Genomic DNA, 26,955 nt, shown 5'->3' on the forward strand with positions numbered 1-26,955 from the left:
CCAACCTACCGAAGCACAGCTCAGAGTAAATACCAATTGCATTTTCCTTTTCCAAATGGGCAGTAATTTAGAATGCATAAGATATTGTATTTACGATAGCACAGCTCCTTCCTTTGTTACTCAGTCTTCCCGCTCTTTCACTCAAACCCAGACCCTTTTATTTTGTGTAACAAGCGTCATATCTGTTCCGCCCGCTAGGGACGTTTTCCTTTATGACGTAATTTGTAATCAAGGTATGATTTATTCGGTGTATATGTAATTCTGTGTGATTAGTTAGGTATTTAGTAAATAAATAATTAAACTCAATTTTGTATTGCTGATTCAACTTGTTAGCCAGGGTTCGTGAAGATAACCAAGAATTTACAACTTTCAGAATATGAGACTGAAGTAAGATGACGATTAATGTTGACTGCTATTGATGTAAAATATTACTAAATCTTTAAGAGTTTATTCGGAAGATAACAGCTCTATAAATATTCTTTCGTGGTGTCCCTCCTCTCTAGTTAACCTGTTTGGCGTGCAAGCCCGACGTCGGTACACTTATGACAACAGCCAGCTCAAAGTGCAGGGCGCGAAATTCAAAAGATATTTTTTTTAAATATTTAACTTTCACACATTAACAAGTCCAAGACACCAGATGAAAGGTACACATCTTGTGAATCAAGCCAACATGACCGATTTTTAAAATGTTTTGCAGGGAAGACACAATATGTAAATCTATTAGCTAACCACGTTAGCAAAAGACACCATTTTTCATTACTCCACCAGTTATTTACTCCATCAGTAGCTATCACAAATTCGACCAAATAAAGATATAAATAGCCACTAACCAAGAAACAAATTCATCAGATGACAGTCTGATAACATATTTATTGTATAGCATATGTTTTGTTAGAAAAATGTGCATATTTCAGGTATAAATCATAGTTTACATTGCAGCTACAGTCAGAAATTGCACCGAAAGCAGACAGAAAAATTACAGACACCAACGCCAAATAACTAAATACTCATCATAAAACATTTCTGAAAAATACATAGTGTACAGCAATTGAAAGACAGGCATCTTGTGATTCCAGACAATATTTCCGATTTATCAAGTGTTTTACAGCGAAAACAAAATGTAGCGTTATATTAGCTTAGCACAATAGCCAGAAACACTTGGGCGCCGGCGACTACGGCAGATATATGAAATAACATCATAAAATGGGTCTTACTTTTGCTGATCTTTCATCAGAATGTTGGACAAGGTGTCCTTTGTCCAGAACAGTCGTTGTTTGGATTCAGAACGGACACTTTCCCTCTTCATTTAGCAAGCGCGCTAGCCGGGTGCCACGACACTCTCCATGTCAACAAACGGAAGAGAACGGAACACAGCAAAACTCCCGAAAAAATTTCAATAATCTGATGAAACCATATTGAAAAAACATACTTTACGATGATATGGTGACATGTATGAAATAAAATCAAAGCCGGAGATTGTAGTCGCCTATAACGGAAGCTAAACAAAAGGCAATCACACTGTCCAGCTCGCGCTATTCAGAGTTCCGACAATGGTGGACACGAGATTCCAAGATGATGTGTTCCAACTCAGATCGAGATAATCACCTCATTTCTTCTCTCACAGCCTCTTGACAACCAGAGGAAGGTGTATGACGTGTATGTATACTAATAGGTCTTGTGCCCATTTATAGGCATGAAGAAGAACAGAGCATCGATTTCAGACGTTCCACTTCCTGGTCAGGAAAAGTGCTGCAGAATGAGTTCTGTTTCACTCAGAGAAATAATTCAAACGGTTTTAGAAACTAGAGAGTGTTTTCTATCCAATAGTAATAATAATATGCATATTGTACGAGCAAGAATTGAGTACGAGGCCGTTTGAAATGGGCACGATTTAACTGGCTACTCAATACTGCCCCTTGCAGCCATAAGAAGTTAATTACATTTACATGATTAGTTCAATCAGGTAATATTAATTACGGAGAAAGTATTTTATAGAATAGCATGTCATAGCAATTAATCCGGCATAGCCAAAGACACGACAGTGGTGACAGTGTTTACTAACCTCAGTGCAGTGGGCAGCTGGGAGGAGGTGCTCTTATTTTCCATGGACTTTACAGTGTCCAGGAACTTTTTGGAGTTTTTGCTACAGGATGCAAATTTCTGTTTAAAAATGCTAGCCTTTGCTTTCCTAACTGCCTGTGTATATTGGTTCTTAACTTCCCTGAAAAGTTGCGTATCACGGGGGCTATTCGATGCTGATGCAGAACGCCACAGGATGTTTTTGTGCTGGTCAAAGGCAGTCAGGTCTGGAGTGAACCAAGGGCTAAATCTGCTCCTGGTTCTAAATGTTTTGATTGGGGCATGCTTATTTAAGATGGTGACGAAAGCACTTTTAAAGAATAACCAGGCATCCTCTAATGACGGAATGAGGTCAATATCCTTCCAGGAAAGCCGGGGCAGGTCGATTAGAAAGGCCTGCTCGCTGAAGTGTTTTAGGGAGCGTTTGACAGTGATGAGGGGTGGTCGTTTTACCGCAGACCAATTACGGACGCAGGCATTGAGGCAGTGATCGCTGAGATCCTGGTTGAAGACAGCAGTGGTTTATTTAGAGGGCAGGTTGGTCAGGATTATATCTATGTTAACGAATTTGGGGTTGTACCTGGTTGGTTCATTGATCATATGTGTAAGATTGAGGGCATCTACCTTAGATTGCAGGACGGCTGGGGTGTTAACTTCTTGTGAATAGGGGGGCGCTGTTTTCACTTTGAAAAAAATCGTGCCCAAATTAAACGGCCTCGTACTCTGTTCTAGATCATACAATATGCATATTATTATTACTATTGGATAGAAAACACTCTGAAGTTTCTAGAACTGTTTGAATTATATCTGTGAGTAAAACAGAACTCATTTGGCAGCAAACTTCCATATAGGAAGTGAAAATTCTGAAAATGAGGCTCTGTGTCAGGGCCTGCATATTGAACTGGCTTTTATTTATGGATCTGTATGCACTTCATACGCCTTCCACTAGATGTCAACAGGCAGTAGAAGGTTGAATGGGGTGTCTAGCTTGATGTGAGGCCGAATAAGAGCTTTTGGAGTGACAGGTCTGGTCTTTTGTCAGTTTTCAACTACGCGCCGGGGAACCTCACATTGTCTTCTGAAAAGCGTTCGGTATACATGACGAATTGCTCCAGCTCTGATTTTATTGGATTCAAATGAGAAGAACATCATAAAGTAGGATTTTCAACCGAGTTTGACCAGTTTATTCGACGTTTATTGGGAATTTTGGAATTTTTCGTTCCAGGCGCCAAGAGTTGATGGGCATGTTCGCGCCACAATGCTAGCCAAAGTTGCTAATTCGACAGAAGAAATGGACATTCTAAAACCAAACAACGATTTATTCTGGAAATAGGACTCCTTGCACAACATTCTGATGGAAGATCAGCAAAAGTAAGAGAATATTTATGATGTTATTTCGTATTTTTGTGTAATATGTTGGCTCCAACACGGCGGAGAATAGGTGAGCGCTGTCTCACAATAATGCATGCTGTATGTTGTAGTAAAGTTATTTTTAAAAATCTAACACAGCGGTTGCATTAAGAACCAGTGTATCTTTCATTTGCTGTACAACATGTATTTTTTAGTAAAGTTTATGATGAGGTCTTTGGTTAGATTAGGTGACTGTCCAAAATATCTCCGGACATTTTGGTGAATTGTTGCTACGTATTCACAATGTATAACCACGATTTGCAGCTCTAAATATGCACATTTTCAAACAAAATATAAATGTATTATATAACATGATGTTATAAGACTGTCATTTGATGAAGTTGTCCAAAGGTTAGTGATTAATTTTATCTCTATTGCTGGTTTTTGTGAAAGCTATGTTGGCGGTGAATAAATGGCTTTGTGTGTTTGGCTAGTGTGGTAAGCTAATATAATTCTATATTGTGTTTTCACTGTAAAACACTTAAAAAATCGGAAATATTGGCTGCATTCACAAGATGTTTATCTTTCATTTGCTGTACACCATGTATTTTTCATAAATGTTTTATGATGAGTATTTATGTATTTCACGTTGCTCTCTGTAATTATTCTGGCTGCTTTGGTGCTATTTTTGATGGTGGCTGCAATGTAAAACTACGATTTATACCTCAAATATGCACATTTTCGAACAAAACATAAATGTATTGTATAACATGATGTTATAAGACTGTCATCTGATGAAGTTGTTCAAGGTTAGTGATTAATTTTATCTCTATTTCTGGGTTTTGTGAAAGCTACCTATGCGGTGGAAACATGGTGAAAACATGGCGTTGTGTGTTTGGCTATTGTGGTTAGCTAATATAAATAGATATTGTGTTTTCGCTGTAAAACATTTAAAAAATCAGAAATGATGGCTGGATTCACAAGATGTTTATCTTTCATTTGCTGTATTGGACTTGTGATATCATGAAATTATATTATATGATATCCCTGTCCCGTTAGGCTAGGCTATGCTAGTCAGCTTTTTTGATGAGGAGGATCCCGGATCCGGGAGGGAGACTCATTAGATTAAGCATGTCCCAGTTTAGGTCACCTAACAGTACGAGCTCTGAAGATAGATGGGGGCAATCAATTCAAATTTAGTGTCCAGGGCACAGCTGGGGGCGAAAGGTGGTCTATAACAAGCGGCAACGGTGAGAGATTAGTTTCTGGAAAGGTGGATTTTTAGAAGTAGAAGCTCGAATTGTTTGGGCACAGACCTGGATAGTATGACAACACTCTGCAGACTTTCTCTGTAGTAGATTGCAACTCCGCCCCCTTTGGCAGTTCTATCTTGTCGGAAAATGTTATAGTTAGGATGGAAATTTCAGGAGAGCGCCTGGGGAATGGGAGTGGAGCTAGGTGCTGCAGGGCCTGGTTTAACCTCTACATCACCAGAGGAACAGAGGAGGAGTAGGATAAGGGTACGGCTAAAGGATATAAGAACTAGTTGTATAGTGCGTTCGGGAACAGAGAGTAAAAGGAGCAGGTTTCTGGGCGCGGAAGAATACATTCAAGGCATAATGTACAGACAAGGATATGGTAGGATGTGAATACAGTGGAGGTATACCTAGGCATTGAGTGACGATGAGAGAGGTTTTGTCTCTAGAGACACCATTTAAACCAGGTGAGGTCACCGCATGTGTGGGAGGTGGAACAAAAGGGCTAGCTAAGATATATTGAGCATGGAGGCTCTACAGTGAAACAAGACAATATTCACGAAACAAAACAGCAATATACAAGGCAAATTGACATTAGGGAGAGGCATGCGAAGCCGAGTGATCATAGGGACCAGTGAGTAGCTAGGCAAGACGTGGCGATTTAGACAGCTAGTGGGCCGGGGCTAGCAAGCTAGCAAAAGGGCCTTAGGGGGACGTTGCAATGGAAGAGTCTGTTGTAGCCGGACGGTTACGTCGGCAGACCAGTCGTGATGGATCGGCAGGGCTCCATGTAGGCAGTAAAAGGGTCCAGGCCAATTGGCAAAATAGGTATTGTAGCCAAAGAGATTTGGCTGGCTGGCTGCGATGATCCAGGTGAAAAGGTTCAGAGCTTGCGGTAGGAATCCGGAGATTTGAAGAATTAGTGGAGAAAATGCAGTCCGGTATGCTCTGGGTTGAATCGCTCTGTGCAGACTGGCAGAAGTTGACCGGGCTAAGGTTAGCTGATGACCGCTAGCAGTGGCTAACTGACTTCTAGCTATTAGCTAGTTAGCTGGCTAGCCTCTGTTTGGGGTTCCATTTCTAATGTATAGAAAATAGCAGATCCATACCACATTACGTGAGGCGGTTTGCAGGAGAGTATGTTGAAATTGAGGTTAAAAATTCCAAAAAATATGTACGAAATATATACAACGAAAAAAAAGATATATACACGGGACATGACAAGACAAAGACAAAGACGTCTGAACTGCTACGCCATCTTGGATACGAATAGCCTCAAGTGGTTTGTGGTCAGATTGAACTCTGACCTGGACACCATAGACATACTGATGAAACCTCTTCAGTGCGAACATGATTGCCGGGAGTTATTTTTCTATTTGGGCACAATTTTGTCTGCCCCAGACAGAACTCTGGATCCACTGTATTACCTTGTCCAGGTCCTTAGGATCCACTGTCTGGCCTTGTTCATGTCCTTAGGTTCCACTGTCTGGCTTTGTTCAGGCTGGCTTTGTTCAGGTCCTTAGGATCCAAAGTATGGCCTTGTTCATGTCCTGAGGTTCCACTTTCTGGCTTGTTCAGGTCCTTAGGATCCACTGTATGAATGTATCGTCATTCATTACGGGAATCAGGCCAGCAGTTTTAAATCTGGCATTCCGGAATCAGATGTTTGTACTACTGTACATGTGTCTGACAACATGGCTATACTCATAATCATATCCGTAAATTGACTGTCACGCTATGACCATTGAGAGCCCTTGTTTCTCTATGGTGTAGTAGGTCAGGGCGTGACTAGGAGGGTGTTCTAGTTTAGTTTACATTTTCTATGTTGGTGTTTTGAATGGTTCCCAATTAGAGGCAGCTGGTAATCGTTGCCTCTAATTGGGGATCATATTTAAGTAGCCAGTTTTCCCACCTGTGTTTGTGGGATAATGTTTTGTGTTTGTGCATGTGCACCACGTAGTCACGTTTAGTTGTTCGTTTATTGATTTATTGTTTTTCATTAAGTTTCACTTTGCAATAAATATGTGGAACTCAACATCCGCTGCGCTTTGGTCCCGCCTTGTTCCCGTTCTTACGACAACCGTGACATTGACAGTTGATATCGAATTGGATCGGATGATATTCGTGATCGGAAAAAAGGAAGTTTTTTTAAAATGCCTAAATAGATGTTGGCAGAATACCTCCCTGCACACTGAAACAAAAAGCTGCAGACTAGGAGCCCAGCGCTGAGGGATGAGTGTGTCCTCAACTTGCAGCCAAATTTGCTTTTACAGTCAGAATGCACATCAGCGTTTGATATTTTTTTCCTTACCTTTGCCCCACTTGTTAGATATTAAGCACATTGATAGCAAACGTCCTCGCCATGTGTTTTATCATAATAGCAGGCAGCAGGAACCTAAATGATCTGACTGAAAACATGCGAGGAAAACTGATTGGGTGAAATTATGAAGCCAGTGGATGGAGAAATACAGCTTCACTCTATCCAATCAGAGCAGCGGGAACAACATACAGCCCGCCCTTCTCTTTACAGAGTTATTTAAATAAGGGTGTGCCGAGTAGCCGATCAAAACGAGTATCGTAACGGATACACTACATTTTCTGGATACGATTAAGATCAGAGTTTTTTTTGTAATTTTCCGTGATCCCCTCCCAATAGTCAGGTGCCATCACGTATCTTTCTCATGTCAGTCAGTCATGCACGAGGTTCTACCTTGTCTAAACAATCACCTGAGAGGAACTTTCTCTGAACAACACACGATGAACCGCTGAGTCTTACCTCTCCCAGAAGAGCCCCAAACTTTATATCGAACCACTGAACAAACTTTATTTATGTGAACTGAACCGAGAAAGAACAGAGCCTATACTTGAGCTCCGACGAGTGAGAAGCTTCTTCAATCGAAAGCTCCAAACGTGGGGACCACAGACCTTTTTCCTGGCCTGCCACTCTGCCATCTCTCCCAACTGGTCCAGACAACACAGCTAAAATTCATGTAAATATATCTTATTGCAATGAATTTCCCTTTTGTGTGACACTGTGGTGGAAGTAACTGAGTATTGTAAAAGACAGTAAGTCTTAATTATATATCACAGTGAATATTGCATTGTACCCATTCGTATGCGAACAGATAGCCTAGCCAATGACGACCCCTGGTGTAACATGACTAATATAGCCTCTCTTTAAAAACTCCTGTTTGCACAAATAAAAATTTCCCACTCTTCCAAAATCCAGTTAAAGTGTTGTCAAATCTGCAGATGAGTCCGTAAGTCTATTCAGTTGATCTATAGTGTTTCCCATGCCAATGATTGTACTGCATTACATTTGTATCTTGTCTAATAAGAGAACTGTCACTAGGGGAGAGCCGGGACGAAAGTAACAGGGCGATTGTAACACGCTGTAACGAAAGTCATTTTCTTCCTCCTCCTCGGACGAGGAGAGGCGAGAAGGATCGGACCAATACGCAGAGTGGTTAGTTTCCATAGTGATTTAATATATAACAAAACAATATGCGATACAAAATAACAAAATAACTACCGTGACAGTCCCGTGTGGCACAACTACTGACACGGAAAACAAACACCCACAAAACACACGTGAAACCCTGGCTGCCTAAGTATGATTCTCAATCAGGGACAACGATTGACAGCTGCCTCTGATTGAGAATCATACCAGGCCGAACACACAAAATCCCAACATAAAAATCACACATCGACAACCCACCCAACTCACGCCCTGACCATACTAAATAAATACAAAAACAAGGGAAAACAGGTCAGGAACGTGACACACGCCCGTTTTCTCAGTTAAAACACAGAAGCTAGTGAAATCACCACGTTCCTAATGTGGAGTACGACCTCCCTGCAGAAAACAACCAAGTCTGACCACGTTCCTAATGTGGAGTACGACCTCCCTGTAGAAAGTTACAAAAAAAAAATGTTTTTGAGTGATTTAAGAAAGAAAAAAAAGGACCCATAAATAGTTTTGGGTTGTAGAGTTGTTTAAAGTTCCAAACATAAGTCATTTTCTAAATGTAATTAAATGACAGCATACATTTAAAGTATTATGTTAGATAGTCTTGGGTGTTAGCCTTGGAGAAGTTACATGAGAGACGGGTAGAACGAAGCAACACAATGTAAACTGATGACCTGGAATAAAACCTTGAAAAGTTTAAGCACAGTCTCATCTTGTTTATATGGCTTTTATAATGTTATCAAAATATCAACAAGTGGCAATATTTGAAAAGTATATACTGTATGACTTGTATTTGACTTAGTTGATGATGCAAGTTCTAGGCCTACTGTTGCTCTGGATGTAAGGCAAAATATTGTGGTTGCTCAACATTGTGATGTTGACGCATGGTTCATTTTCATACATTTTTAACCTATAGCATTAATTGACACAAACATGAACTGATGGCTGATAGTACATTTGTTGAAAGTAAGTAGCATTACAAACCAGAAAAATGGAGGTAAGACAGATATTCTCCACTTCTTACCAGCTGTTAGTTCTGTCCCAAGTCTGTGTTACTCCCTCCCTGCTGACAGATACAACAGTAACAGTAGTTCTGTCCCAAGTCTGTGTTACTCCCTCCCCGCTGACAGATACAACAGTAACAGTAGTTCTGTCCCAAGTCTGTGTTACTCCCTCCCCGCTGACAGATACAACAGTAACAGTAGTTCTGTCCCAAGTCTGTGTTACTCCCTCCCCGCTGACAGATACTAAAGTAATAGTAGTTCTGTTCCCGGTCTATTTCATTTTGGCTTATTTACCCTAGAAATTAAATTACATTTGCTAATGGTAGAGGACATATATAAGTTGGTTGTCATAAAATATGGTGTCTCTAGCTCTATCAATCCGTTGAGTAATTAGGAAAAAAACAATGTGTTACTTTCGTCCCGGTACTCCCCTACCTCATTTTCCAACTTATTGAGACTAGTAAATAAAACATTTCAGTTAATCTTTTGTTGTCTTGAAGTCCTTAAACAAGTGTTTGTATTCTTGAAGTCCTTAAACAAGTGTTTGGATTCTTGAAGTCTTAGAGCTCAACAACCTTTCAGAATGCAAATATAGTAACTGACCGTTGATTGTGACTACTGTTGATACAAGTATTAAAGGTAAAACTATTTAGTGATAACTATGGTAGAGATAATAGAGGTTAAACTATTTAGTGATAACTATGGTATAATTAATTCAAGGGACCTCTAAAAAATGTTTTTATGGTTCCACTACTTGATTAATTTGGATGGGATAACCAAATTAATTACGATAAATTAGATCAATTATATTCTCCAGTAAGTACTTCATGAATTATCTTGAATAGTCAGGGGAGCAACTTTGTTTGAAGTTTTTTTATCCAATCTGATAAACACTCCAACCAGCCTAGCGACCGCTCGGAGGCGTCCGCATGGTCCTAAAGCAAACCAGTGCCTATTTTTGTATCACATTCCAATGATAAAACTGGGGGGGACAAAAATGCACTCTCAGAATGTGTGGGGGGGGGGGGGGGGGGTCATGTCCCCCCCGTCCACAGTGAAAGTTGCGCCCCTGTCCGTAGCCAAAGACCCACAACACAGCCAAGGTCCCAAATGTTGTTAATGGGGTTACGGAATATGAGGTATTGATGGAGAAAAGCTGGGAAGACTCACTTTAACATGCTCTGGCCAATCAATACCTATTATAGGGTTATAAAAGGGCTATGGGTTTTACTGAATTTCATACAGACATAAAATGTTCTGCATCGTATCACTGTCATAACATCATACGGGTCCACTATTATGCTGCATTATACGGTATCAGGCTGTGGGTGTGTCATTAGATGTCGTAAGTCTAGAAAATACTGCAATATCTTTGTCATAACACGATCATTACATATTTATGACAGCTTATGACATGTGTTATGAACCTTTACAACATGATTATGATACGTTCAAAGAAATTGTTACCCAAAATGTTGCTGAGCAATTTCCCCAATGACCAATAATCAAATAGACAGCGTTGGACCATATATCAGAGCTCACAATGTATTACAGAGCTGCAATTATTCTAAAGAAGAACACACACATTTAAAAACAGACCCCGCCTTTAACCTCTCAGCTCTCTTGTTCAGAAAACACATTTTCAGATTTTAAAAAATGACAATATAAAAATTAAATACTGTGATTTTACTGTGATTTAAATACTAGTAAAAAACATTAGCTGACATGGGCTAGTTGATCTGGAAATTTCTGACAAGTTATAAATGGCTCTCTAAGGTCTGCAATGACTGACATGACAAGAGGAAAACTGGTGATGCACTCCCCAATATTGTTCTGCTATTACAACTTTCAATAATAAGTTGAAAGCCGGACTGAGTTCCTTAAAGGAGTTCCTTTCTAGTCAATTAATTAAATGCACACTTACTTTGAAATCGGTGACGCCTTCGTACAAGTAGGTTGCGTGTTGAGTCAGGGTAGCTTGAGTCTAACACCTTATATAGAAAGTAAAAATGAAAGTGAAACGGCGGTCCGGAAAGCATACCATTAAACTCTATATGTTAAAAAGTGCCTAATCACATCTCAGATGCAACCTCATTGGTTCTTAAGGGTCACATGATTTCCTAGAAAGTAAAATGAAACCAAGGCTGTTTCTCAAAGTGCATACTACGACTAAAACGGATGAAATCCCACTGTGGATGCAATAGACTTTACAATGGGGGAATATTTATACTGCACAGCCTAACCTATGGATTGTGTCCCCATGAATTGGGCTATCTCCTCAGTGACATTCACAGAACACAACTGTGTAGAGTTTACACAAATATTAGCGTTTTAGCTGCAGGACTTTGTGAGAAATCAGCTCACTACACAGCCTATAGTGCATATTGAGCATACAGATTGGACTGTACAGTCTAAACTAGAGATTGTGCTCCCATGAAACGGGTATCAGCCTACTCAGTGACACTCACAGAACTATGTACAGTTTACACACATATTAGTATCTTCGCTCCTATTGTGCCCCTCCGCACACTTCACTTCCCTTCCTTTCATTGAAAGGGGCTCTGTTGTTTCATCGCCCCCAAATGAAAAGCCCTATACATATTGACCAACTACGGTTTGGACCCTATCATGCAGAATAGGTGGTTAGAGGTCATTGGTCCCCAGTGCGGTGGTGGTGAGTATAGTATTTATAATGTTCTTGTTCCTGTTGAGGTCAGGGACATGAATGATATGAGTGACACTCTAAAGAGACATATGGACGTTGCACTTTGTTTTTAAAAGGTGCTTTTTGGTATGAATCCTCTGAGGCCACTTACAACCAACTTATAATGTGTGATATTTCCACTCACCTGCTCATCCGGGAGGACTTTGTCCTGACTTCAGCACACTGCTTAAAGAACTGAGTCTTTCTTTGTCGTAGACAACAAATTAATCCAGATGCAGTTTGTTTTGTTGCATCTTGTTACGTCTCTTGAGGACTTCTTCTATTTCATTCTATGTCTTGCTACCCTTTTTGATTTTCTGTTAGTGCTTATCCTTTAACGGTGGTGCTTGGAGCCCAAGACTTAAAGAAGTGGAAGAAGAGTTGTCAGAAGATTCAGGTGTCACATTACCATCGGCATCCCTTACATGAGAATATAACGCAGATTAATTATGACATCATGCTACTGAAGGTAATCTTCAAGACACCCCTAATGTCTCCTTTCTACAGTATATAGTACTTATTTTGTAGAAACTTTAAATGATTGCAGGGCCTTATAAGAAATGCATTCAATTGATACTGATTATCTTCACTGACATGAACGTTTATACAGTTTATTCAAGGTTTATTCTGAATTATACAAATAGAATATAATAACTTTCTCATTATATTTTATTTGTTTCCCTCTTATAGTTAAAGACCACAGCTCGTCTAACTGAGAACGTGACGGTCATTGGACTCCCAAAGGAGGATGAACATATCCCAGCATATCCCAGCATCCCCCAAATGCTTCGTAGCTGGTTGGGGCAAGACTAACTCGAACAACAACCAGGGTTCGGACGTTTTGATGGAAGTGGCGGTGACGGTGGAGGATAACTCTGAATGCAAGAACGTGTGGCAGAATTACTTTGACAAAAAACAAATGATGTGCACTCGTACTACCGGCGGGAAAGGATTTTGTCAGGTAACTAAATTGAATTTGGATCAAATGATTATAGTAATAGTAGAACCAACATGCTGTAGAGGACAACCAGTACAGGTTTTAGTTGATCAGATAAGCAGTGTTTATTTATGTGTAACATTACTGTACTGGAACACTAAAACAGTCTTTGAAGTGTTCACTTATTCTCCTTTCACAATCACACTTCTGTATGTCTGTTCTCTAATTCCTGTTGTTCTGTGTTCCAGGGAGATTCAGGGGGACCTCTTATTTGTAACAACAAGGCACAGGGTATCGTTGCTTTTAATTATCCTAAGAGATGTGATAATTCCCAATATCCTCATGTGTACATGAAAATCCCTTTCTTTATGCCCTGGATTAAAGAGGTGTTGCACGGATATGGTTCCAACATGTCTTTAACCTCTCTAGGGTACGTGAGACGGTAGCGTCCCACCTCTTCAACAGCCTGTGAAACTGCAGGGTGCCAAATTCAAAACAACAGAAGTCCCATAATTAAAAATCCTCAAACATACATGTATTTTACACCATTTTAAAGATACACTTGTTGTAAATCCAGCCACAGTATCCGATTTCAAAAAGGCTTTACGACGAAAGCAAACCAAACGATTATGTTAGGTGATTGCCTATTCCCAGATTAACACAGCCATTTTTCCAGCCAAAGACAGGAGTTTACTCTGGGCATGCTTTTCATCCGGACGTGCAAATACTGCCCCCTACCCCAAAGAAGTTAAACAAGCAGGAATAAAGGAGTAGGAAGTACATTGATTATAGTGTACTAACATTACCATATTTATTCAATTTTATAAATAAATTCCTACACAATGATCCTGTATGTATTTGAACCACAATTTCCCAAATGATACCAATAATAATGCCTTACACTTCCTGGTCAAATGGGTTCGCCCACAGCACTAATACAAACTATTCGGATAAAAATACATTTTAAATATATATTTTGTTATGTTGTGTGTGTGTGTGTGTGCCTTTTCCCAGAGAGATTCAGGGGACTTCTTATTTCCAATAACAAGAATGTGGCACCGGGTATTGTTACTTTTACTAATTCAACAAAATGTGATGGAAAGGGACTTGTACCGTTTCTACAGGAATAGCTGGGTATATTTTCAACTGTTTTCTACACTACACACAGTACTACTATAATTATATTAATTGAAATGCTAATTCTTTGCACATGAACGCTCACTCATTCGGGAACAACTGCAATCAATATATATATATTTACGCCCAGAATGTCGTCGTGATCTCTGTTGGAATCGTCAGTCCTTCTGTTGGAGAGTCAGTTCATCATTGTCTCTCTCTCTATGCTTCCCTGAAGATCAGTCTTTCGTGGTTAGAATGGATACTTCAGAGTACCATTCAGAAATTTTCTCATAGAATAGATGTTTCGGCTGTTGTCGGTCAACGCATCCCAGGTTGACATAATTTCTAGCTGCAGACTAGTAATTATTATCTAAGATTTGCTCTTATTCTGTAGGGATCGATAGTCTCAGAGTTGAACCATTTCCAGCCGTGTAGCCAATGCTCCACGTGGTATGGTTAGGAATCCAATAACTATTCGCAATCACAGCTCACGCTGTGGGTTTGCTTAGTCTAAACTCAAACCTTTGACCCCTCAGCTGACTGAGGTACGCGTGGTCTGCAGACGATTTTCTCAGGAGGGGGTTTTATTCGTAACAATAGAAAAGGCAGGTCTTTGACACCAGATCATGTCTGTGCTCACGGGGGCGGGCCACTGACTTAGTTAAACTTTAAAAGGTAATACAAATCTCTTTCATTAAAGGTTTAACATCACCTTACATCATTTCACAAATAGTTTCATCTTTACTCATTCATTTCATTCATTACAACAAGAAGATGCAAACCCCATAATTGAGAAATGTACATATTCAGAAATATAATTATGTGTGTTTCCTGTCCTCTCTGAGGTCACCAAATGAAACACACTCGTCATACCCGTCCCTTAAGTATCCACGGACCATTCCCACAAGTGGACATTTTGTATCAAATCCCCATTTTGAGGATTTAGAATTTCGCCATGTGAAATTCTTTGTTCTCTCTATGTTTCTCTTTCTGCATGTCCAGAGAGAGAGAGAGAGAGAGAGAGAGAGGCCACAATCTATACCCAGAAAGGGCCACGTCATGACAATAGATAGGACCTTTATTTGAATCTAGATAAATCGGTATCTGATGATGGTTGCTATTGAAATCAGCTGTGAGGGGGATATCCTGGGTGTCGATGGTTTAATTAGAGACCAGCTGGTGATAATCTAGCGGCCATCAGTGGTTGCAATTGACCCATTATGTTTAATATATAGTGAGTGACAGTACCGTGAAAATGAAGTGTTCTCATTTAAACCTGTATATCAATTTGTTTTATTGTTAGGCCAATATCTGATAGTACAAATTAAATAAGAAGTAATAATCATAAATATCCATAAAATGAAATAATAACATGACTACACAGATACAGGATCATATGTAAAACACATATGGTGAAAATAATGATTAGATTAATATGAAGAAACAACAAGAACAACCTAAGGAAAGGAGAGGTTGATCCATCATTAACACGGAGGACAAACCTCATCCAAATCCTCAGCCCTTTCACACAATCTCCTCTATTACATAGAGTAGGATACACAACTCATACTCAACTCATTCCATCAATTAAACTCTGCTCCTCCACCGCACTTACTTAACTCAACCACTAGAGAGCAACACAACCACGTTGCATTTCTATACTACCATACTTGTGGGATGGGGTATAGTGGTTACGTGCACCACACACATAGTAGTTATATAGGATGAACCATGACTAGAATACAATATACACATATGAAGTGGACAGCAGTAGTTATATAGGATGAACCATGACTAGAATACAGTATATACATATGAAGTGGATATATATATATGGCTAATCTTGAGTGTTTGAAGTGTACATGACAGCACAGTATAGTCCTTGAAGGCTATATGTCTTCTATCAGAGTGGTGGCTAGTGACAGAGCCACCATAACACTGATTATTAGGAACATGGGGAGACATTTATCTGCTTCTAAATGGCATCCTTTTCCCCTATACAGGGATTCATAGTATACTGGCCGTGGCAATGTTCCGGAACAATACGGTTATAATGGAGCTGATAGTGACAACAAACCCCACATTCCATGTGACAACATTCTTATCAAAACATCATTATATATAAATAATGTTACCTAAAACAAATCTAATTAAAAAAAGTGTTATTTTTGCAAAATGACAGTTAAATTTGCATATTCTGTAAAACTAAAATATAAAATGTTTCCTTAAAGTACAGCTTTTTTTCCAAAGTACAATCCACATGGGTACTAAAAAGCTGATTTACCATCATTTGATTGTAGTACCATTTGGATTTAAGAATTTTTAAATCTAACTGCCTGTAGCTCAGACCTGAAGCAAGGATATGCATAATATTGATGCCATTTGAAAGGAAACATTTTTGAAGTTTGTGGAAATGAAATTAATGTAATAGAATATAACACCTCAAACAAAAAAACATGTTTTCAAATTATAATTATTTTCATCATCTTTGAAATGCAAGAGAAAGGCCATAAAATTATATGAGTCTAGGCGCAATTTAGATTTGCGCCACCAGATGGCAGCGGTATGTGTGCAAATTTTCAAGTACGTAAGTATAGAGAACATACAAAAATTATATGGTAATAAAAAAATATTGTTTACAGACTACAAGGAACGTCATACATGCCCTTTCCCACCTGGAAAAAAGGAACACTTACGTGAGAATGCTATTAATCGACTACAGCTCAGCGTTCAACACCATAGTACCCTCAAAGCTCATCACTAAGCTAAGGATCCTGGGACTAAACACCTCCCTCTGCAACTGGATGCTGGACTTCCTGACGGGCCGCCCTCAGGTGGTGAGGGTAGGTAGCAACACCTCTGCCACGCTGATCCTCAACACTGGAGCTCCCCATGAGTGCGTGCTCAGTCTCCTCCTGTATTCCCTGTTCATCCACGACTGCATGGCCAGGCACGACTCCAACACCATCATTAAGTTTGCAGACGACACAAGAGTGGTAGGCCTGATCACCGACAACGACGAGACAGCCTATAGGGAGGTCAGAGACCTGGCCGTGTGGTGCCAGAATAACAACCTATCCCTCAATGTAACCAAGACTACCGAGATGATTGTGGACTAGAGGAAAAGGAGGACCGAGCAAGCCCCCATTCTCATCGACAGGGCAACAGTGGAGCAGGTGGAGAGCTTCAAGTTCCTTGGTGTCCACATCACCAACAAACTAGAATGGTCCAAACACACCAAGACAGTGGTGAAGAGGGAACGACAAAGCCTATTCTCCCTCATGAAACTAAAAAGATTTGGCATGGGTCCTGAGATACTCAAAAGGTTCTACAGCCTAACATTGGCTGCCAGCAGCATACCACCCTGCATACCACTGCTGGCTTGCTTCTGTAGCTAAGCAGGGTTGGTCCTGGTCAGTCCCTGGATGGGAGACCAGATGCTGTTGGAAGTGGTGTTGAAGGGCCAGTAGGAAGCACTCTTTCCTCTGGTCTAAAAAAATATCCCTCTGCCCCAGGGCAGTGATTGGGGACAGTGCCCTGTGTAGGGTGCAGTCTATTGGATGGGACATTAAATGGATGTCTTGACTCTCTGAGGTCATTGAAGATCCCATGGCACTTATTGTAAGAGTAGGGGTGTTAGCCCTGGTGTCCTGGCTAAATTCCCAATCCGGCCATCAAACCATCACGGGCACCTAATAATCCCCAGCTTACAATTGGCTCCTTCATCTCCTCTCCCCTGTAACTATTCCCCAGGTCATTGCTGTAAATGAGAATGTGTTCTCAGTCAACTTACCTGGTAAATTAATGGATAAATAAATAAATATCAAGAGCATCCTGACTGGTTGCATCACTGCCTGGTACGGCAATTGCTCGGCCTCCGACCACAAGGCACTGCCGAGGGAAGTGTGTACGGCCCAGTACATCACTGGGGCTAAGCTTCCTGCCATCCAGGACCTCTACACCAGGCGGTGTCAGAGGAAGGCCCTAAAAATTGTCAAAGACCCCAGTCATAGACTGTTCTCTCTACTTCCGCATGGCAAGTGGTACCGGAGTGCCAAGTCCAGGACAAAAAGGCTTCTCAACAGTTTTTACCCCCAAGCCAGAAGACTCCTGAACAGGTAATCAAATGGCTACCCGGACAATTTGCATTGTGTGTCCCCCCAACCCCTCTTTTTAAGCTGCTGCTACTCTCTGTTTATCATATATGCATAGTCACTTTAACTATACATTCATGTACATATGTACATACTACCTCAAATTGCCCGACCAACCAGTGCTCCCGCTAATTGGCTAGCCGGGAAATCTGCTATGTGTCCCTCCACCCACCACCCGCCAACCCCTCTTTTATGCTGCTGCTGCTCTCTGTTCATTATATATGCATAGTCACTTTAACCATATCTATACATACAGTTGATGTCGGAAGTTTACATACACTTAGGTTGGAGTGATTAAAACTAATTTTTCAACCACTCCAACAATTTCTTGTTAACAAACTATAGTTTTGGCAAGTCGGTTAGGACATCTACTTTGTGCATGACACAAGTCATTTTTCCAACAATTGTTTACAGACGGATTATTTCACTTATAATTCATTGTATCACAATTCCAGCTGGTCAGAAGTTTACATACACTAAGTTGACTGTGCCTTTAAACAGCTTTGAAAATTCCAGAAAATAACGTCATGGCTTTAGAAGCTTCTGATAGGCTAATTGACATCATGTGAGTCAATTGGAGGTGTCCCTGTGGATGTATTTCAAGGCCTACCTTCACACTCAGTGCCTCTTTGCTTGACATCATGGGAAAATCAAAAGAGATCAGCCAAGACATCAGAAAACAAATGGTAGACCTCCACAAGTCTGGTTCGTCCTTGGGGGCAATTTCCAAATGCCTGAAGGTACCACGTTCATCTGTACAAACAATACTACCCAAGTATAAACACCATGGGACCACGCAGCCGTCATACCGCTCGGGAGGAGACGCGTTCTGTCTCCTAGAGATGAGCGTACTTTGGTGTGAAAAGTGCAATTCCAGAACAACAGCAATGGACCTTCTGAAGATGCTGGAGGAAACAGGTACCAAAGTATCTATATCCACAGTTAAACGAGTCCTATATCGACATAACCTGAAAGGCCGCTCAGCAAGGAAGAAGCCACTGCTCCAAAACCACCATAAAAACAGCCAGACTACGTTTTGCAACTGCACATGGGGACAAAGATTGTACTTTTTGGAGAAATATCCTCTGGTCTGATAAAACAAAAATAGAACTGCTTGGCCATAATGACCATTGTTATGTTTGGAGAGAAAAGGGGGGGGCTTGCAAGCTGAAGAACACCATCCCAACCGTGAAGCACGGGGGTGGCAGCATCATGTTGTGGGGGTGCTTTGCTGCAGAAGGGACTGGTGCACTTCACAAAATAGATGACACCATGAGACAGGAAAATTATGTGGATATATTGAAGCAACATCTCAAGACATCAGTCAGGAAGTTTAAGCTTGGTCGCAAATGGGTCTTCCAAATGGACAATGACCCCATGCATACTTCCAAAGTTGTGGCAAAATGGCTTAAAAAACATAGCTGATATGGCTGACTTGCTTAAACAAATGTGGTTTCTATTGACAATTGAGATGTACAAACTATGGCATAAGGGAAAGATGAGGGGATAAAGAGGCAATCCATAATTTCGATTAAGACATCAATGAGCGAGCTAAGACTGACATAGTCAATATAACTACTTGTTCAGCACTTTGAAATGTACAGCGACAGAATTCAGAACATGGGCCGTTCTTACACTTTTCTCCCTGTACACCAAGTCAGAACCCGAAGGATAAATAAAGGTGGCATAGAAGCAGACAATGAAAGCTCTTACAATATTCGATGATGACATTTCTCTAAAACAGGCTATAGGTTAAATGTGCACCACCAAGTCAGAATAGTAGGCTAAGTTATGAGGGGGAAAGGGACCAAATTTTAGGATGAAGCACATGGGCTACTAACAGCATACTACACAACATACACTTAGTATTACTTTCTTAGCTACAGTATACATATATCCCTGGCATAATGCATCATTTATGCAGCAGCATACAATACATTTTTGGACTCAGTTGTCCTGTGCTCACTTCAACAGGAAGGTGGCGCGGCAGTCCTTCTTGTGGGCAAATTTTTTTCATGAAGCTTTGTCAACGAAGTCCAGCATTCCCTGGATTTATGGTGCTTTCAAGACAGGTTTTCTAGAAAGTAGCCCAAGTTCCCGACTTCGAATTCCGAGTTGGAAGACTGTTCAAAATTTATTTTCCCAGTCGGAGCACAATTTTACCAGTTGTCTTGAACTTACTGAGATTCTGAGATTTCTGAGATTTCCCAGTTCCGAGTTTCCAGTGGTTTGAACACAGCAGAAGTCATGCTGCCTTTTCTGGCCCATGGTGTTGCGTGTCAATGTTTATCCTTTTAAGCTTGGAAAAGGGACCCTTAAACCCTGACATGGGGCGGCAGGTAGCCTAGTGGTTAGAGTGTTGGGCCTGAAAGGTAACTGAAAGGTTGGTGGATTGAATCCCTGAGCTGGCGAGGAAAAATCTGTCGTTCTGCCCCTGAACAAGGAAATTTAACCCACTGTTCCTAGGCTGTCATTGTAAATAAGAATTTGTTCATAACTGACTTGCTAGTTAAATAAAGGTTACAATTAAAAAAATTAAATGGACCACACACCATCTACACCAAATAGCAGGAAGGGGAAGCAAAATAGGGATGGAAAATTATTTGCTAGTAGATTGTCTGGTTGATGACTGGTTGTCTAGCTTGCTAGCTAAGGTTTTGAAAGTACTGATGTTTAAAAGATCATTCCAACCAAAGCGACGGTAGATATAACTTGTTTTGACGTCATTCTATCTGTAGGCAATGACCTTGAGCTTTCTTGGATGGGCACGTCTAATGAAAACAATAATTGTAACAGAGCCGACAATGAGATGTGACAGTTCGTTTCCCGTTTCACTCCTGCCGTGTCTACAGATATCCCCCAATCATACAAAGAATTATTCTTGAAAAATTAGCAGACAACTGATAAATAGTCGCTTATAGATATGCCAGTCAGTCAGGTGACTAGCTTGTGGCAGAGACTTCTATTGCAGTAACGTTGAAGGGCTCTGGCTAGTATTACTTAGCCAGCTAGAAGGATGAATTAAGAAGCTAACATTAAACGGAGCCTACCTCAACAGGAGCAAAAAATATGACACTAAGTTCTCATAATAACGTTTTTTTAACAGAGTGTAGGCTACTGAGACAGTCATGTGGCACTCAGATGTGAGGCTGAGGCATGCTGCAATGCATGCAGGAGGAAGCAGAGGAGACGGAAAGAGAAAGTAAGCAAGCAGAGAGAGTGGTTAGTACCGTGGATCCCAGACTTGGGGTAGGTGGCCATGTATGGTCCCCTGAGAAGATATGTACTAATCTTATCAAACTTCTTAAAAATAAGATATGTTTCAATATGAACATCTCCACAGGACCTATCTTCCCTATAGGCCGACATTAAAATACAATCACTGTATGTTTCGATATGAACATCTCCACAGGACCTATCTTCCCTATAGGCCGACATTAAAATACAATCACTGTATGTTTCGATATGAACATCTCCACAGGACCTATCTTCCCTATAGGCCGACATTAAAATACAATCACTGTATGTTTCGATATGAACATCTCCACAGGACCTATCTTCCCTATAGGCCGACATTAAAATACAATCACTGTATGTTTCGATATGAACATCTCCACAGGACCTATCTTCCCTATAGGCCGACATTAAAATACAATCACTGTATGTTTCGATATGAACATCTCCACAGGACCGATCTTCCCTATAGGCCGACATTAAAAAATACTATCAACATGCAAACAATACAGTTCTAGCAAAATGCTTGACGCACTGAATGAAAAAAGTATTGTCAGATATTATTCATCCTAATCAGACAGGTTTTTACATGGACGATACATTGGAGATAATATAAGACAAGTACTGGAAACAATAGAATAATATGAAATATCGGGGACACCAGGCCTGGTTTTCATAGCTGATTCTGAAAAGGCTTTTGATAAAGTACGACTGGAGTTTATATATAAATGCCTAGAATATTTCAATTTTGGGGAATCTCTTATAAAATGGGTTAAAGTTATGTATAGAAACCCTAGGTGTAAAATAGTAAATAATGGCTACATATCAGAAAGTTTTAAACTATCTAGAGGAGTAAAACAAGGTTGTCCACTATTGGCATATCTATTTATTATTGCCATCGAAATGTTAGCTGTTAAAATTAGATCAAAAATATAAAGGGATTAGAAATCCGTGGCATAAAAACTAAGTTGTCGTTGTACGCTGATGATTCATGTTTTCTTTTAAAACCACATTTAGAATCTCTCCACGGCCTCATAGAGGATCTAGATACTTTTGCTATCCTCTCTGGATTAAAGTGTACTATATTACGTATTGGATCACAAAAAAATGCTAATTTTACATTACCATGTAGTTTACCAATTAAATGGTCTGACGGAGATGTGGACATACTCGGTATACAAATCCCAAAAGAAAGAAACAGAAAGTTAGCAAAAATAGATAAGATCTTGCAACCATGGAAAGGAAAATATCTGTCTATTTGTGGAAAAATCACCCTGATTAACTCTTTAGTCATATCACAGTTTACCTATTTGCTTATGGTTTTGCCTACACCTCGTGACCTGCTTCTTAAATTATATGAACAAAAAATATTCAATTTTATTTGGAACGGCAAGCCAGACAAAATTAAAAGGGCCTATTTATATAACAAATATGAATTCGGAGGGCAGAAATTATTAAATATTAAAGCATTAGACCTCTCACAAAAGGCATCAGTCATACAAAAGTTATACTTAAATCCAAGCTAGTTCTCTAGTAAATTGGTAAGAATGTCTCATCCTATGTTCAAGAAGGGCCTTTTTCCCTTTATTCAGATTACACCTTGTCACGCCCTGACCTTAGAGATACTTCTTATGTCTCTATTTTGGTTGGTCAGGGCGTGAGTTTGGGTGGGCATTCTATGTCTGGTGTTCTATGTTGTCCTTGTTTTGTATTTCTATGTGTTTGGCTTGGTATGGTTCACAATCAGAGGCAGCTGTCAATCGTTGTCTCTGATTGAGAACCATACTTAGGTAGCCTGTTCCCACCTGTGATTGTGGGTAGTTGTTTCCTGTTTTGTGTTTGTTTCACCATTCAGGACTGTTTTGATTTTCGTTGTTATTTCACTTTGTTATTGTTGTATTTTCGTGTTCTGTTCTATTAAATTAACATGGACACTTACCACGCTGCGTTTTGGTCCGATCTTTCATATTCCTCATCATCCGATGAAGACGAAGATCGTTACACACCTGCTCACTTTCGGTTGTTTGAAAAGGAAATCATCTCCAAAACATAGTTCTTTTTAACTTCTTGTCAATAGGGGGGCGCTGTTTTCACTTTGGAAAAAATCGTGCCCAAATTAAACGGCCTCATACTCTATTCTAGATCATACAATATGCATATTATTATTACTATTGAATAGAAATTACTGTGAAGTTTCTAAAACTGTTTGAATTATATCTGTGAGTAAAACAGAACTCATTTTGCAGCAAACTTCCATACAGGAAGTGAAAAATCTGAAAACGAGGCTCTGTTTCAGGGCCTGCCTATTCAACTGGCTTTTATTTATCGATATGTATGCACTTCATACGCCTTCCACTAGATGTCAACAGGCAGTGGAATGGGGTGTCTAGCTTGATCTGACGTCGAATAAGAGCTTTTGGAGTGCCAGGTCCGATATTTTCTTTGTCTTTGAAGGCGCGCGGGGGAGCTCGACATTATCTTCTGAAAAGCGTTCGGTATACACGGCGAATATCTCCGGCTCTGATTTTATTTGATACATATGATAATAACATCATAAAGTAGGTTTTTTCAACCAAGTTTTATCAGTTTATTCAACGTTTATTGGGACTTTTGGAGTTTTCCGTTCTTTGCGCCAAGAGAGGATGGGAATGTTAGCAACCTTGGCTAGCATTGTGGCGCGAATTCGACAGAAGAAATGGACATTCTAAAACCAAACAACGATTTATTCTGGACCAAGGACTCCTTGTACAACATTCTGATGGAAGCTCAGCAAAAGTAAGAAAACATTTATGATGTTATTTTGTTTTTCTGTGGAATATGTAGAATCCAACAGGGCGGAGAATATTTGAGCGCTGTCTCACAATAATGTATTTTGTATGTTGTAGTAAAGTTATTTTAAAAAATCTAACACAGCGGTTGCATTAAGAACCAGTGTATCTTTCATTTGCCATACAACAAGTATTTTTATGTAAAGTTTATGATGAGTTCTTTGGTCAGATTAGGTGAGTGTCGAAAATATCTCCGGACATTCTGGGAAAATGTTGCTACGTATTCACAATGTATAACCACGATTTGCAGCTCTAAATATGCACATTTTCGAACAAAACATAAATGTATTGTATAACATGATGTTATAAGACTGTCATCTGATGAAGTTGTCCAAAGGTTAGTGATTAATTTTATATTTATTGCTGGTTTTTGCGAAAGCTACCTTTGCGGTGAATGAATGCCGTTGTGTGTTTGGCTATTGTGGTAAGCTAATATAATTCTATATTGTGTTTTCGCTGTAAAACACTTAAAAAATCGGAAATATTGGCTGGATTCACAAGATGTTTATCTTTCATTTGCTGTACACCATGTATTTTTCATAAATGTTTTATGATGAGTATTTATGTATTTCACGTTGCTCTCTGTAATTATTCTGGGTGCTTTGGTGCTATTTTTGATGGTGGCTGCAATGTAAAACTATGATTTATACCTCAAATATGCACATTTTCGAACAAACATAAATGTATTGTATAACATGTTATAAGACTGTCATCTGATGAAGTTGTTTCTTGGTTAGTGACTAATTTTATCTCTATTTTGTCGGTTTTGTGAAAGCTACCTATGCGGTGGAAACATGGTGAAAATATGCGGTTGTGTGTTTGGCTATTGTGGTTAGCTAATAGAAATACATATTGTGTTTTCGCTGTAAAACATTTTAAAAATCGGAAATGATGGCTGGATTCACAAGATGTTTATCTTTCTTTTGCTGTATTGGACTTGTGATTTCATGAAAATTATATTATATGATATCCCTGTCCCGTTAGGCTAGGCTATGCTAGTCAGCTTTTTTGATGAGGAGGATCCCGGATCCGGGAGAGAGAAGCGGTAGAGGTTTTAAACAAGCCTTAGAAAGTTGGTTGCAATTTCAGTTTAATCCACCTGAAAAAATACAGAACAAATAATCCAACAATTATTGTGGTTAAACTCAAATATACTAATTGATTAAAAAAAACATATTTTTTGAAGAAATTTAAAAAATATATATAATTTTAGTAATGATATCATAAATAGGACTGGTGGAGTTATTTCACATATGCAGCTAACACAGACATATGGAAATGTCTGCTCTACCCAAAATTACAACCAACTAATTGCAGCATTACCACAAAAATGGAAGAGGCAAGTAGAAAGGGAAAAAAGTCGGCCCTGTTTTAAAGAACATAAATGGTTAAAGAAAAGTGTGATAAATAAAAACATATATCAATTTCATTTAAGGGCCAGAAAACTGACAGCTGTTCCATATAAATTGCAAAATAGTTGGGAAGAGATTTCCGATGTACCCATTCCATGGCACATGGTTTATGAATTGATACGCAAAACAACGTCGGATTCAAAACTTCAAATTTTTTTAATTGAAATTACTATACAAAATTATTGCAACCAATAGAATGTTATATATTATGGGGGATACAATCTTCCCAGCTCTGCAGATTCTGCTGTGAGGAGGCAGAGTCATTAGATCATTTATTTTGGTATTGTCCATATGTAGCTCGTTTTTGGTCACAGTTCCAGGAATGACTAAAGAATTGCAACATTTGCCTAGAACTAACGCTGCAGATAGCAATACTGGGTGATTTGAAAAGCCATAGTCAATCAATCAATAATATAATAATTATTTTTGAAAAAATATATATTTTTAATTTACAATCTGTAGAAGCTATGAGAATAGAAAGGTTCAGTACTTTTGTGAAGCATCACAGCACAGTTGAAAAATATATGGCAAATAGAAATCCAAAATGGATGATGTTGAGAGATAGATGGGAGGGGTTGAATGGAGCTGAAGGGTGGGACTAATAACAAGATAACCAATGTAAAACATACGGGGTCTGTAAAATGTATATAGGTTCAGACCTTTTGTGAAATAGCAAAGTTGCAAATAGAAATCAAACTGGATGGACATCAGCAATAGAGGAAGGACTAAAAACAAAACAAAATATAACTATTGTAAAATAGATTGTGTCTGTAAAATGTGTATAAGATGTATAAACTGAAAGTAAAAGCCTATGTGTTTATTAGTTTACTCCAATTGGGGGAAGGGTGGTAGGGTTAGGGGGAAATAATAATAAAGGTATATTCTTTAAAAAAGTATGTATATCTATATAGGTATGTGAATGTATATACTGTATGTGTATATGTATGCATGCGTGTATGTATATAGATGTATATGTTTACCCCAAAAATATATGGGGGATTGGATTGGAAGCAACATTCTTTCTGCAATATTAAGCTGATCCAGCCCTTTAAAAAAATGATATATATATATACTGTATATAAAAAATAAATGAATATACAGTTCTAAAAATGTCCTACATTTTCATTTTGTCGCTGATCCTACATGTCAGTGTGAATAATTCATCAGATTGCCCCCTTTCAGGAGTATAAAATTACAATTGTTTAGCTAATATACTGTCTGTTTGTAGATGGACTGAGATGAATGAACCTACAGCGATAGTAAAACAATGTCCTTCCAGACCTTAGTAAAACTCAAACCCTGATTACAGCCCTGGTGAATTATTATGTTCTCCATCTCTGCAGGTGATCTGTCTGGTCAAGATCATGGATACAGGTACCCCTCCCTCTGGTAATAGATATAGAGAGAGC

The 26,955-nt window shown here is 39.4% G+C and overlaps 1 pseudogene; it reads left to right on the forward strand.

Moving 5' to 3' along the window:
* Positions 1-11,986: 11,986 nt before the first annotated feature.
* LOC120058155 lies at positions 11,987-26,893 on the forward strand (annotated as a pseudogene).
* The last annotated feature ends 62 nt before the right edge of the window (positions 26,894-26,955 follow it).

This window comes from Salvelinus namaycush, chromosome 13 (genome assembly GCF_016432855.1).
Source record: "Salvelinus namaycush isolate Seneca chromosome 13, SaNama_1.0, whole genome shotgun sequence".
Taxonomy (NCBI): Eukaryota; Metazoa; Chordata; class Actinopteri; order Salmoniformes; family Salmonidae; genus Salvelinus; species Salvelinus namaycush.